Here is a 12,828-nt window from a genome sequence, read left to right as displayed (position 1 = left end):
TCGGTATGGCGAGTCCAAGAAAAAACCACACGCCCTTGCTCAAACTTTCCTACTTCCAAGAGGCGATAGAGACTTACGAAAGAAAATTTCAGTGGTACATGGCTCCACTTAGGACCCCCTTGTCATACAGCTCATTGAAGAAGTAAACAAGTTGAAGGCCAAACGTCAGGCCGAGATACCTGATTGGAACCAATCCAGGCTTGGCCCTTTCACAAGGAGGATCCTCGACACCCCCTTTAAGCGAAGACAAAACAAAAGCTTGGTTTACAACTATATACTGGAAAGGAGGACCCAATTGAACACCTTAACCTCTTTGAGTCCACCATGGCATATCGGATGCACACCGACGAAGAGTGAAGTATTCTCTTCCCCTCCACCCTCTATGCGGAACTCTAAACTAGTATTGTCGTCTTCCACCTAAGACAATAGACTCATTTGAGGAACTGAGGAAACTGTTTATTTCTCAACACATCTTCCAGACCAATCGCTTGCATTCTACAGATGACTTGTACACTATTTGCCAGAAGCCGGACGAGTCACTACGAGAGTATGCCGGTCGCTTCAGCCATGAGTATTCTCGCTGTGCTGAGGCAGATGACAAGACCGCCCTCAAGGCCTTCATGGCAGGCCTACGTGATTGTTTCTTCAAGTACATGATTAATGCCAACACTTGGAAGACTTACTCTGAGGTGATGGCACAGGCTTACAACCACGCCTCTGCTGAATCAATGACATACCAAAGGAACCCCCATATGGTTAACCCCTATCAACAAGTGGGAAATGGAAGTCAAGTTCTACCAAGTGAGGAGATCTTGGCCATTCAGACACCCATTGCATCATCTCTTGCCTCATTTAGCTACTCGCTAAGTCACCAAACGTATCTGTCTCTTGGTAAGAGGAATGATTTTTACTCTCAGCAAGCTCATTACAACAAGAGGGATAAAAGTTCGTATTAAGACAACCAGGGGTGAACGTACCGTCGATTATTATGACTATGGGGCCAAGCCTCACTCTTTCAAAGTGGAGAACTATGTACTGAAGGAAATGCTATTATAATAAGGCATACACATTACAAATGTTTTGACTTTCAACCACTTGAGATTTTTTGTCACACAAGCCATTCGACAAATATTTAAAGAAGAGGGAATTCAGACAATTTCTTCTGAGTCTTTTGCGTTCTTAACACTGTAACACTTGGTCTACGCTGACCTACCCTTATACTCCAACTCAGAGCTTCAACATGCATACTTTAACACAAAGTATGTGATACTAAGTGTTACAACCAACATGGTTCACATATAAAAAACATGGATCCCTTCATGCATAGCAAAACATTCATAAGCATCACTCATATCAATCAACATAAACATCATACATTCTAACACATTCATACATAAACATTATACATTCTAACACATTCATACATAAATATCATACATTCCAACACATCCATACATAAGCCAACAGTGATTCGAAAAGGTTCAACATACTTTATGTCTTCGACACTTATTACAATGTGCCTCGACATCTTGCCTTTATTCTCACCAACCAGGTGATGAAATGTGAAGAGTAACTCATCTTCATGCCACTAACCAGGTGATGAAATGTACAACTCGTACTCTCCTTCATGCCACCAACCAGGTGATAAAATGTACAATCCGTACTCTAATATCATTTGGCAACTTGCCACTCATGCCACCAACCAGGTGAAGAAAGAACTCATCTTCATGCCATCAACCAGGTGATGAAATGTACAACCCGTACTCTCCTTCATGCCACCAACCAGGTGATGAAATGTACAACCCATACTCTAATATCATTTGGCAACTTGCCACTCATGCCACCAACCAGGTGAATAAGGAATTCATCTTCATGCCACCAACCAGGTGATGAAATGTACAACCTGTACTCTAATATCATTTGGCAACTTGCCACTCATGCCACTAACCAGGTGAAGAAGGAACTCATTTTCGTGCCACCAACCAGGTGATGAAATGTACAACCCATACTCTAATATCATTTGGCAACTTGCCACTCATGCCACCAACCAGGTGAAAAATGAACTCATCTTCATACTACCAACCAGGTGATTAAATGTACAACTCGTACTCTCCTTCATGCCACCAACCAGGTGATGAAATGTGCAACCCGTACTCTAATATCATTTGGCAACTTGCCACTCATGCCACCAACCAGGTGAAGAAGGAACTCATCTTCGTGCCACTAACCAGATGATAAAATGTACAACCCGTACTCTCTTTCATGCCACCAACCAGGTGATGAAATATACAACCCATACTCTAATATCATTTGGCAACTTGCCACTCATGCCACCAACCAGGTGAAGAAAGAACTCATCTTCATGCCATCAACCAGGTGATGAAATGTACAACCCGTACTCTCCTTCATGCCACCAACCAGGTGATGAAATGTACAACCCATACTCTAATATCATTTGGCAACTTGCCACTCATGCCACCAACCAGGTGAATAAGGAATTCATCTTCATGCCACCAACCAGGTGATGAAATGTACAACCTGTACTCTAATATCATTTGGCAACTTGCCACTCATGCCACTAACCAGGTGAAGAAGGAACTCATTTTCGTGCCACCAACCAGGTGATGAAATGTACAACCCATACTCTAATATCATTTGGCAACTTGCCACTCATGCCACCAACCAGGTGAAAAAGGAACTCATCTTCATACTACCAACCAGGTGATTAAATGTACAACTCGTACTCTCCTTCATGCCACCAACCAGGTGATGAAATGTGCAACCCGTACTCTAATATCATTTGGCAACTTGCCACTCATGCCACCAACCAGGTGAAGAAGGAACTCATCTTCGTGCCACTAACCAGATGATAAAATGTACAACCCGTACTCTCTTTCATGCCACCAACCAGGTGATGAAATATACAACCCATACTCTAATATCATTTGGCAACTTGCCACTCATGCCACCAACCAAGTGAAGAAGGAACCCATCTTCGTACCACCAACCAAGTGATGAAAGCAACTCACCATTCATTCCACCTACCAGAAGACGAGTGATACAACTTGTACATGTGAACTCCTAGCATTCACAAATAATCAAAAACCCTCAAGCTTGACAACTCAACTAGGGGAGCACTTATGCTCAACAAGAGTTATAGTCACCAATAAAGTCTTATTGCAAGCCAATAACAACTTCAGTGCATGGCATACGAAGATCAAGCTATTCAGCCCTCTTGCATCTACTTCAGACATTTCCCCTGTAACAATGCAAACACTACAACTCGTAGAAAGCTTCATACACTCTTGATCAAGACAGTGTGAAGCAAAACCAATTTATGGTGCCAACAAGAGCTTCATCAATAGAGGGCAACCACAATTCTCAAAAGCTTCACACACTCTTGATCAAGACAGTGTGAAGCAAAACCAATTTATGGTGCCAACAAGAGCTTCATCAAAGGAGTTCAACCACAATTCTCAAAAGCTTCACACACTTTTGATCAAGACAGTGTGAAGCAAAACCAATTTATGGCGCCAACAAGAGCTTCATCAATTGAGGACAACCACAATTCTCAAAAGCTTCACACACTTTTGATCAAGACAGTGTGAAGCAAAACCAATTTATGGTGCCAACAAAAGCTTTATTGATGCACAAAACCGGAGGTCTTGGAATAACGTAAATCCGACCGTGAATCTGCAAGAAATGTAAATAACACAAGAAATATCGTGGTTCACCCCAAGGTTTGGGCTATGTCCACACTGGTTATTGTATTTATCTGAGAGGTGAGGGAGAGAACCTCTGAATATGAGAAAGGATGTGAGAAGGGTGAGAAGGCTTTAGAAATGGCCTTCTCTAATTGTGAGGGTGAGGAGTCATTTTATAGAATAAGGGCTCATCACTTATTACATATTTGCCCATTCCTTTATTACATAATTACATTTAAGTCCCCCAAGTATTTATACGAGGTCTAAATACTGAGGCCCTAAATATGGTATAAACAGTGTTCTAAAAATCGGCCTAGGCGGCGCATAGGCGCTGGGCGGGGGAGCTCCGACCCGATTTAGACCAAAACGTTCAGTTAGGCAGGGAGGATTTAGGCGGCCGCCTAGGCGCTCGCTAGGCGCCTTAGGCAAGTTAGGCGGTGCTAGGCGGCGGGCTAGGCGGTTTGAATCTCGCTGAAAATTCCAAACTCGCTGTTATTTTCGCAACGGATCTACAACTTCCGATCTCGTATGTAGCAGTAGAACCCCGGAGAGTTTCTGCAACTCGCCTTTGTGAAGATGTGGGAAGAGAGAGTGCGAAGAGAAAGAGAGACAGAGTATTAAACACTTTAGAGAGAGTATTAAACATTTCAATCTATGGTGGCACAAGTTGGATTTGAGATCCAATTTTGAGGTTCTGAAGAAGAAGAATGAAGATGAGGGAAGAGAGAGAGAGAGAGAGAGAGAGACTCAAAGAACCAACTAAACGAACAAAGAAGAAGAAACGAATAGCACCGGTTGCGTGAATGAGGTAAGGTGGAAATAAGTAAAGTCAAAAGCTGGTGGTTACTGTCTATCTTGATTCTTGGGTGATGTGAGAGGTAAGGTGGATATCAGATGTCCACCCACTTGCGTGAAAGAGGTAAGCTAGTATTTAAGGGTTATCAGATGGTTGTCATCATGAAAGCCACCCACCAGCGTGGGATTTTTATATTTTTCAAAGTTATATATTATATGAAGTGCCATCAGATGGTTTCATGAAAACCACCCACTTGCGTGGGCTTTTTATATTTTAAAAATTTGGGGTGTATATTATATGTATATAAATGTTATATAAATTATTTAGATAATAGTCTTTTTTTTCCCTAGGCAAGCATATTATATATGTACATAAAACATTCATATATGTAGGGGTGGGTTCGGTTCCGTTCGGTTCGGTTTTTTGTCAAAACCGAAAACCGAACCGAAATTACTGTTCGGTTCGGTTCGGTTCAGTTTTTTATCGGTTTGCATTCGGTTCGGTTTTTTCCGGTTCGGTTTCGGCCCGGTTCGATTTTTTTTTTTTTTTTTTTTTTAAATAGCAAACAAATTTTCGAAGAACACAAAGCTTGCAGCCATTCTAAAAAGGCAATGATATCAAATCTGGAAGGCCAATCATCCTCATTGGTTTAAAAGTTAAAAAATTATGATTTAATCTTATGTGATCATTTTTCAAAGCCAATGATACAAAAATGCAGTAAGAACAAGAAAGAACCAGCAACAGAGTGGTTAAAACAAGCAGCACCAGCAACAGAGTGGTTAAACTTATCCACTGTGCCAACATCAACACTTTATCATTCTGGGGCTGCTGAGCCAAGGCTGTCTTCTCGGAATTAAGCATATCCACCTACCAAATGAAAGGATAAAGAAATCAAGTAGTCAAATTTCATGTATCAGTATACTTCACAGTAATAATTAAAAATCCCCAACAGCAGCATCTTTGTCATGAGTGTTTCAGCTTCATCGACCTTTCCAGCTTCACCTAGGGCCTCCACTTGTTCCAGTAAGTTCTTTATCTTTTCCTCCAGAACAGATAGCTGTTCAGACTTTTCAGCTGACAGTGGAGGAGCCGGCGCAGGTTCCACCTCCTAAGGTTGTTGGTGCTGCTTGTTTAACCGGCTTTTGATAAACAAGAAAGGTCCTCCCCAACATTAACTTGTTTTGGATCTCTGTATTTCTTCCTTACAGCATTTACTCGTTGAAATCATCAAAAGCCGCTCTCTCTCTCTCTAAAAAGCTCAAATCGTTTTGTAGTCATGAAGTTGAAGCCTTTATATTCAACAAAAAACCCAAATCCAGAAAGAAAGAAAAAAACCCAGAAATCCATCATAGTTTTTTAATTTTTTATCATTTGGGTAGTTTTGAAATCGAACCAAAACCATGAAAGAGTCGGAGAAAAGCTTGGATCCTCATCTCAACTGTGAAATCCATCATAGTCGATTTCTTCTCCGCCTCGCCGAGGATCCCGTCGATACAAATTAGTACCGCAGGGCTCCTCCTCCATCCCAAAAAATGAAACAAATCCACCCAGAAACTAAAACAAATCCACATGCAAGGATAATAAAAAATAAAAGGACAATCAAAATAATCACAGAGAAGTGAGACTGTGAGACTAACCTTTGCTGTCGAGACTCGAAACGACAAGAAGAAGTTGCAGCAAGATGAGAGACTTCCAATTCGAAAGGGGCGAGTGATTTGGAGGAAGAGAGGAATGAGAGAGAGAGAGAGACTGACGAAGCAGAGACCAGAGAGGAAGAAAGCAGCGGAGGGGAGAGAGAAATAGAGTGTTTGAGAAAACCTAGAGGTGAAAACTGAAATGGGAGTGACGGCGGCTAGGGTTAAAACTTTAAAGGGTTTTGTTCATTTCTCATGAAAATTAAAAAAAATTTCCAACATCCTGGAGCCGAGGGTTCGAACCCATACGCTCTTAGCTTGAAAAGTTTCACTGAAACCAACTTGGCAACATGTTCGGTTTTGTTGTAATTGTATGACTAAAATATTTATAAGAAAAAAACAATTAAATATATATATATCGGTTCGGTTCGGTTTCTGAACCTCAAAAACTGAAACCGAACTGGCCAGATTCGGTTCGGTTTGGTTTGACAGTTTCGGTTAGATTTTTTTTTCGGTTCGGTGTTTTTCGGCCTCGGTCCGGTTCGGTTTTCGGTTTTTTTCGATTTTCGATTTTTTGAACCCACCCCTACATATATGTATTTTTTTTTATAAGAAATAACATATTATTCAATAATTATTTACATCTGATATAGTAAGTTTAATTAATTCATATAATATATAAGAAATTTACCTAAATCCGCCTAGGCCGCCTAGGCGCATGCCTAGATCCCGCCTAGCCGCCTAGGCGCTAGGCGCCATCCCACCGCCCGACTAGCGCCTAGCATTTTTTAGAACCTTGGGTATAAATAGTAGTCCCCTAAGTCTTCAGTCAAAAGAATCTTTTGGCTGGAGACTTGAAATTCAGTCCATGTGTGGGCCGAAGTAACTAGATATTGTCTAGAGCTGAATACTCGATATAAGGCGGCGCTCAATGTGAAATGAGGCTCAACTAGATGTAGCACATATTGCGAGGCTGTTCTGCTTGTGGCTTATGTTGCCTTGGTTGGCTAGGCTTGTGGCGTTGAAGGTGAGGGAGTCCCTTTTATAGAATAATGGCTCGCTCCTCAATACATAAGTGATGGACTAGAGTTGATGCTCGTGGCGAGGCGGTTGCTCAGTAGGCGATGATGCTCTCTAATGATGGTGAGGGAGTCCCTTTTATAGAATAAGGGATCGTTCCTCAATTTATGAATAATGAGCTAGAGTTGATGCTCTCTAATGATGGTGAGGGAGTCCCTTTTATAAAATAAGGGCTCGCTCCTCAATACATAAGTGATGGGCTAAGTCCCCCAAGTATTTTTCATAAGTGTTCTCTAATGAAAGTGAGGGAATCCCTTTTATAGAATAAGGGCTCACTTTTCAATACATAGATAATGGGCTAAGTCCCCCAAGTATTTTCATGAGGCCTAGTTGAGGCCCAATATATGGTATATAATCTAGTCCCCCAAGTATTTTCATGAGGCCTAGTTGAGGCCCAATATATGGTATATAATCTAGTCCCCCAAGTCTTCGGTCAACAGAGTTTGTTGGCTGGAGACTTCAAATTAAATCCATGTATGGGCCGAAGTGGCGGTTGTTCGGAAGTGGTATTTGTATACCCTGCACTGAAGCTTTGTAGGTGAAGCTTTGCAAGTGAAGCTTTGAAACTAGAGCTCTGTAAATGAAGCTTTCGAAGCTGGAGCTTTTGTAAATGAAGCTTTTGAAGCTAGAGCTCTGTAAATGAAGCTTTTGAAGCTGATTGACATGAGTGATGCTCATGAATGTTTATGTTGATTGACATGAGTGATGCTCATGGATGTTGTCATGAGTAATGCTCATGAATGTTAACATGAGTGATGCTCATGAATGTTGACATGAATGTTTATGTAAGATTGTCATGAGTGATGCTCATAAATGTTTATGTATGAATGACATGAGTAATGCTCATGTATAATTTGTAGTACTGGGCGTACTTTTGATCACCTGGTTGGTGGCATGAAGGAGAGTACAGGTTGTACATTTCATCACCTGGTTAGTGGCATGAATGGCTAGTTGCCAAATGATATTAGAGTACGGGTTGTACATTTCATCACCTGGTTGATGGCATGAATGGCTAGTTGCCAAATGATATTAGAGTACGGGTTGTACATTTCATCACCTGGTTGGTGATAATAGCTGCAGGTTGCCAAAAATTTTGGAGTACTAGGCGTACTTTTGATCACCTGGTTGGTGGTAATAGCGGCATGTTGCTGAATAATTTTGGAGTACTGGGCGTACTTTTGATCATCTGGTTGGTGGTAATAGCGGCAGGTTGCCGAATAATTTTAGAGTACTGGGCGTACGGTTGATCACCTGGTTGGTGCTATTTTAGGCTTATGGGCATTCGCTCTCCACACAACATTCCAACCCATTTATACAGATGTCTCCGAGAGATAAGAAAAATAAATTACATCATACATCTATCAAAAAAGTAAATCACATCATTCTGGTGGGGTGTTTATTCCTTACTTTTGCTTTCTCTTTTGCCTTTTCTTTTCACTTTAACATCATGGTGTCGTATGTAAAGAGTGGGAACATGCATGATGAAAGTTGGTGGGCATCTTCTGCGTTGTCATTGTGCCAAGTTGATTCCCTTAATCAACTTGGAGCTTGGGCTGTTGTGCATTAATGGGTAGCCATGCTTTCTGCTTTTCTTTCTGATTTTCTTTCTGTTTCTTGACCCTCTCTTTCTGTCTCTGAGCTGTCATGCATGTGCACCCTTGAATCTGCAGGTTGGCCATGATGGTGATGTTGTGCTGGCATCGTGCCTTCTGGTAGTATATTCGGATTGGGTTATCCTCCTGCGTCGGCTTTTGTTGATGATGTTGATGTTGTTGCCTCGCATCAGATTGGAGTTAACCGCTAGAGATCGGACGGCGGAGGTTGGTTCGAATGAGAAAATGGACTCGATCTCAGGCCAGATATCCAATACCGCCTGGTACAAGTCAGAAACATCCTTTGGAAGCGATGCTTGATCAATGAAACACAAAGATACTCTTGTGGCAACTGCTTTTACTTCCACCCATCGAGAAAAAATCTGGCAGAGGTTGACAAACTTTAGGACAACTACACTTCCAGTAGCAGCAAGTAAAATCCGAGGTTTCCTCATAGCATCACTGTTTTGCACTGGCTCCTCTCTACTACTGTTATTCCCAAGTTCATTGCCAGCCACCGCTTCAAAAAAATGCCATCAAATTCTTCATCCGTACTTTCCGCCTGAGTGTGCCGCGAAGATGAAAGGGTATTTCTTGCTGATCTTAAATGAAGCTTCTGCCTCTATCTTTTCTCTCAACGACATTCTATCAAACACCTTCGATGTACTTATATAATCTCTCAATTTCCTTCCCGCTCGATCCAAGCAACTAATTAATGACTAACTGACTTGCTGACGTGGCCTGTTTGAAGTCTAGTTTTGGTTCAGCTATGAAATCTATCACTGATTGTCGGACGACATCATATCAGAATCGGAGTATGGCGGGGTGGTGAGGGTGTTTGAGATGCCCAAGATGTTGATGCATCCTTAACAGCCAGATTGTCGTGGAGAAGACGGTCGATGTCGTTGGGGACTGTGGCGGAGGATAGGAGAGAGAGAATGACCGGGATCTTATCACCATCATCTCATATCGAAACCTTTTTGGAGCACCGGGATCTGTAATCGCAGTTTTGACCTTGCATGTATGGCCTGGGTTTGAAAACGACGATGATTCTGAGGTTTGAAAGGACTACAAAGCTCTTCTTCCGCTATCACAGTCGTCACTTTGCAGAAGGATGTTGTCGACGGCGAGCACACGAGTTTCTTCCGAAGTCAATGGGGGCGAGAGGTCGAGCCTCTCTGATCTCCTCCGTCATGAGACGACACTGCACCGCGAAACATGATAAGCTACTGGTGCATTAGTAGGATCGAGAGCTGATGAGAGAAAGATCTGATTCCCTGGTTTCCTGAATACCAACCCAAAACCCAAAAAGCAAAATACTTTTATCTTCCTTGTGGGCTTGTGAGGAGTGCTTGAGATTTGGATATTTTATGTTTCTAGGTTTTTGTGATTTTGCAGATTCACGATGGAGGTGAAAAAAATGAAAGAGAACCGACATAGTTTTTTGTGTCGATTTCTACAGACGGCGCCAAATGTTGATGCACAAAATCGGAGGTCTTGGAACAACGTAAATCCGACCGTGAATCTGCAAGAAATATAAATAACACAAGAAGTATCGTGGTTCACCCCAAGGTTTGGGCTACGTCCACACTGATTATTGTATTTATCTGAGAGATGAGGGAGATAACCTCTGAATATGAGAAGGGTGAGAAGGCTTCAGAAATGGCTTCATCTAATTGTGAAGGTGATGAGTTCTTTTATAAAATAAGGGCTCCTCACTTATTACATATATGCCCCTTCCTTTATTACATAATTACATTTAAGTCCCCCGAGTATTTATACGAGGTCTAAATACAGAGACCCTAAATATGGCATAAACAAGCTTCATCAAAGGAGTTCAACCACAATTCTCAAAAGCTTCACACACTCTTGATCAAGACAGTGTGAAGCAAAACCAATTTATGGTGCCAACAAAAGCTTCATCAAAGTAGGGCAACCACAATTCTCAAAAGCTTCACACACTCTTGATCAAGACAGTGTGAAGCAAAACCAATTTATGGTGCCAACAAGAGCTTCATCAATGGAGGGTAACCATAATTCTCAAAAGCTTCACACATTCTTGATCAAGACAGTGTGAAGCAAAACCAATTTATGGTGCCAACAAGAGCTTCATCAATAGAGGGCAACCACAATTCCCAAAAGCTTCACACACTTTTGATCAAGACAGTGTGAAGCAAAACCAAATTATGGTGCCAACAAAAGCCTCATCAAATGAGTTCAATCATAACTCTCAAAAGCTTCACACGCTCTTGATCAAGACAATGTGAAGCAAAATCAATTTATGGTGCCAACAAAAGCTTCATTAATGAAGAGCAATTACAACTCGTAGAAAGCTTCACACACTCTTGATCAAGACTATTCGAAGCAAATTCAATTTATATGGTTCATCCAAACCTTCGACTACTACAAGGTGTGGCTGGCATCATAATCTCTTGCTCAACAGTGTGAAAGCAAAATTTGTATATGTTGTCTCTCCCACATTTTCAAATTTCTAAATTCCCCCCCCCCAAAAAAAAGGAAATTGGGAAATTCAACAAATTTCTAGTTTTCCCAAAAAAAAAAAAGAAAGGAAATTGGGAAATTCAACAAAGCTTCACCAACAAAAGCTTCATCAATGGAGGACAACTACAAATTCTCAAAAGCTTCACATTATCTTGATCAAGATAGTGTGAAGCAAAATCAATTCATGGTACCCAACAAAAGCTTCAACTCCAAAGCTTCACCTACAAAGCTTCACCTACAAAAGCTTCACCTACAAAGCTTCAACTCCAAAGCTTCACTTACAAAGCTTCAACTCCAAAGCTTCACCTACCAAAGCTTCACCTACAAAAGCTTCACCCACAATAGCTTCACCCACAATAGCTTCACCTACAAAAGTTTCACCTATAAAAGCTTCACCAACAAAAGCTTTACCCACAAAAACTTCACCCACCACAAAAGCTTCACCCACCACAAAAGCTTCACCCACAAAAGCTTCCCCTACAAAAACTTCACCCACCACAAAAGCTTCACCCACAAAAGATTCACCCACAAAAAATTCCCCCACCACAAAAGCTTCCCCCACCACAAAAGCTTCACCCATAAAAGCTTCCCCCACAAAAGCTTCTCCCACCATAAAAGCTTCACCCACAAAAGCTTCACTCACAAAAGCTTCACCCACCACAAAAGCTTCACCCATAAAAACTTCACCTACAAAAGCTTCACCTACAAAGCTTCAACACAAAAGGTTCACACTATCTTGATTAAGATAGTGTGAAGCAAAATCAATTCATGGTACCCAACAAACCTTCACCTATAAAACTTAAAATATATATATATATTGGAAATTCGAAAATTCAAAAAAAAAAATCAAAAAAATTCAAAAAAAAAAAAATTGCCTATGCCTCATCTACGTTAGGCATAACAACTTTCATAACAAATATATATGAATGATGAGTTTTGGGCTACCACTTAGAAATGAAAATGGTGAAGTTTTGTTACTTTGGAAACTTGGCCACTAGCAAGACACCTCATTCGTCAACTCCCTCGACCGGAGACTTGGGAGACTCTTACCATATGCTACTACACCTTGATACTCGGAAGTCTCACGACCACTTAGTGACTTGGATTTTTTCAAGTCTCCAACCGAGAAGTTTTCCTCACTCAGGAAATTAAGGGAGCACTACCTCAACCTATATGCTCCACTCACAAAGCTTCAACATACAAGTTTCAACAAAATGAAAAATTCAAAGAACTTAGTGAAGAATGCCTTGGTGTATTTAATACAATACGTTGAAATGAAGCAAAGTTTGTTTATCGATATCTCCGATAAGTTACAAATATGTACATATACATGAATCAAAATAAGCAAACAAGAGGGAGCCTTCACAAAGGTTGCTTGGGAGAAGTCTCAGCAGTCGGCAGAGCCCCAGAAAGAGGAGGCACTAGAGGGTGATTATTCAGAGCCTCAGTACTAGGCAGAACCCCAGAATGAGGAGGCACCGAAGCTTGATCATTTGGAGCTTCATTACGCGGCACAGCCC

The sequence above is a fragment of the Malus sylvestris genome, chromosome 16 (assembly GCF_916048215.2).
Source record: "Malus sylvestris chromosome 16, drMalSylv7.2, whole genome shotgun sequence".
In the NCBI taxonomy this organism is placed as follows: Eukaryota; Viridiplantae; Streptophyta; class Magnoliopsida; order Rosales; family Rosaceae; genus Malus; species Malus sylvestris.
This window is presented reverse-complemented; position numbering follows the sequence as displayed.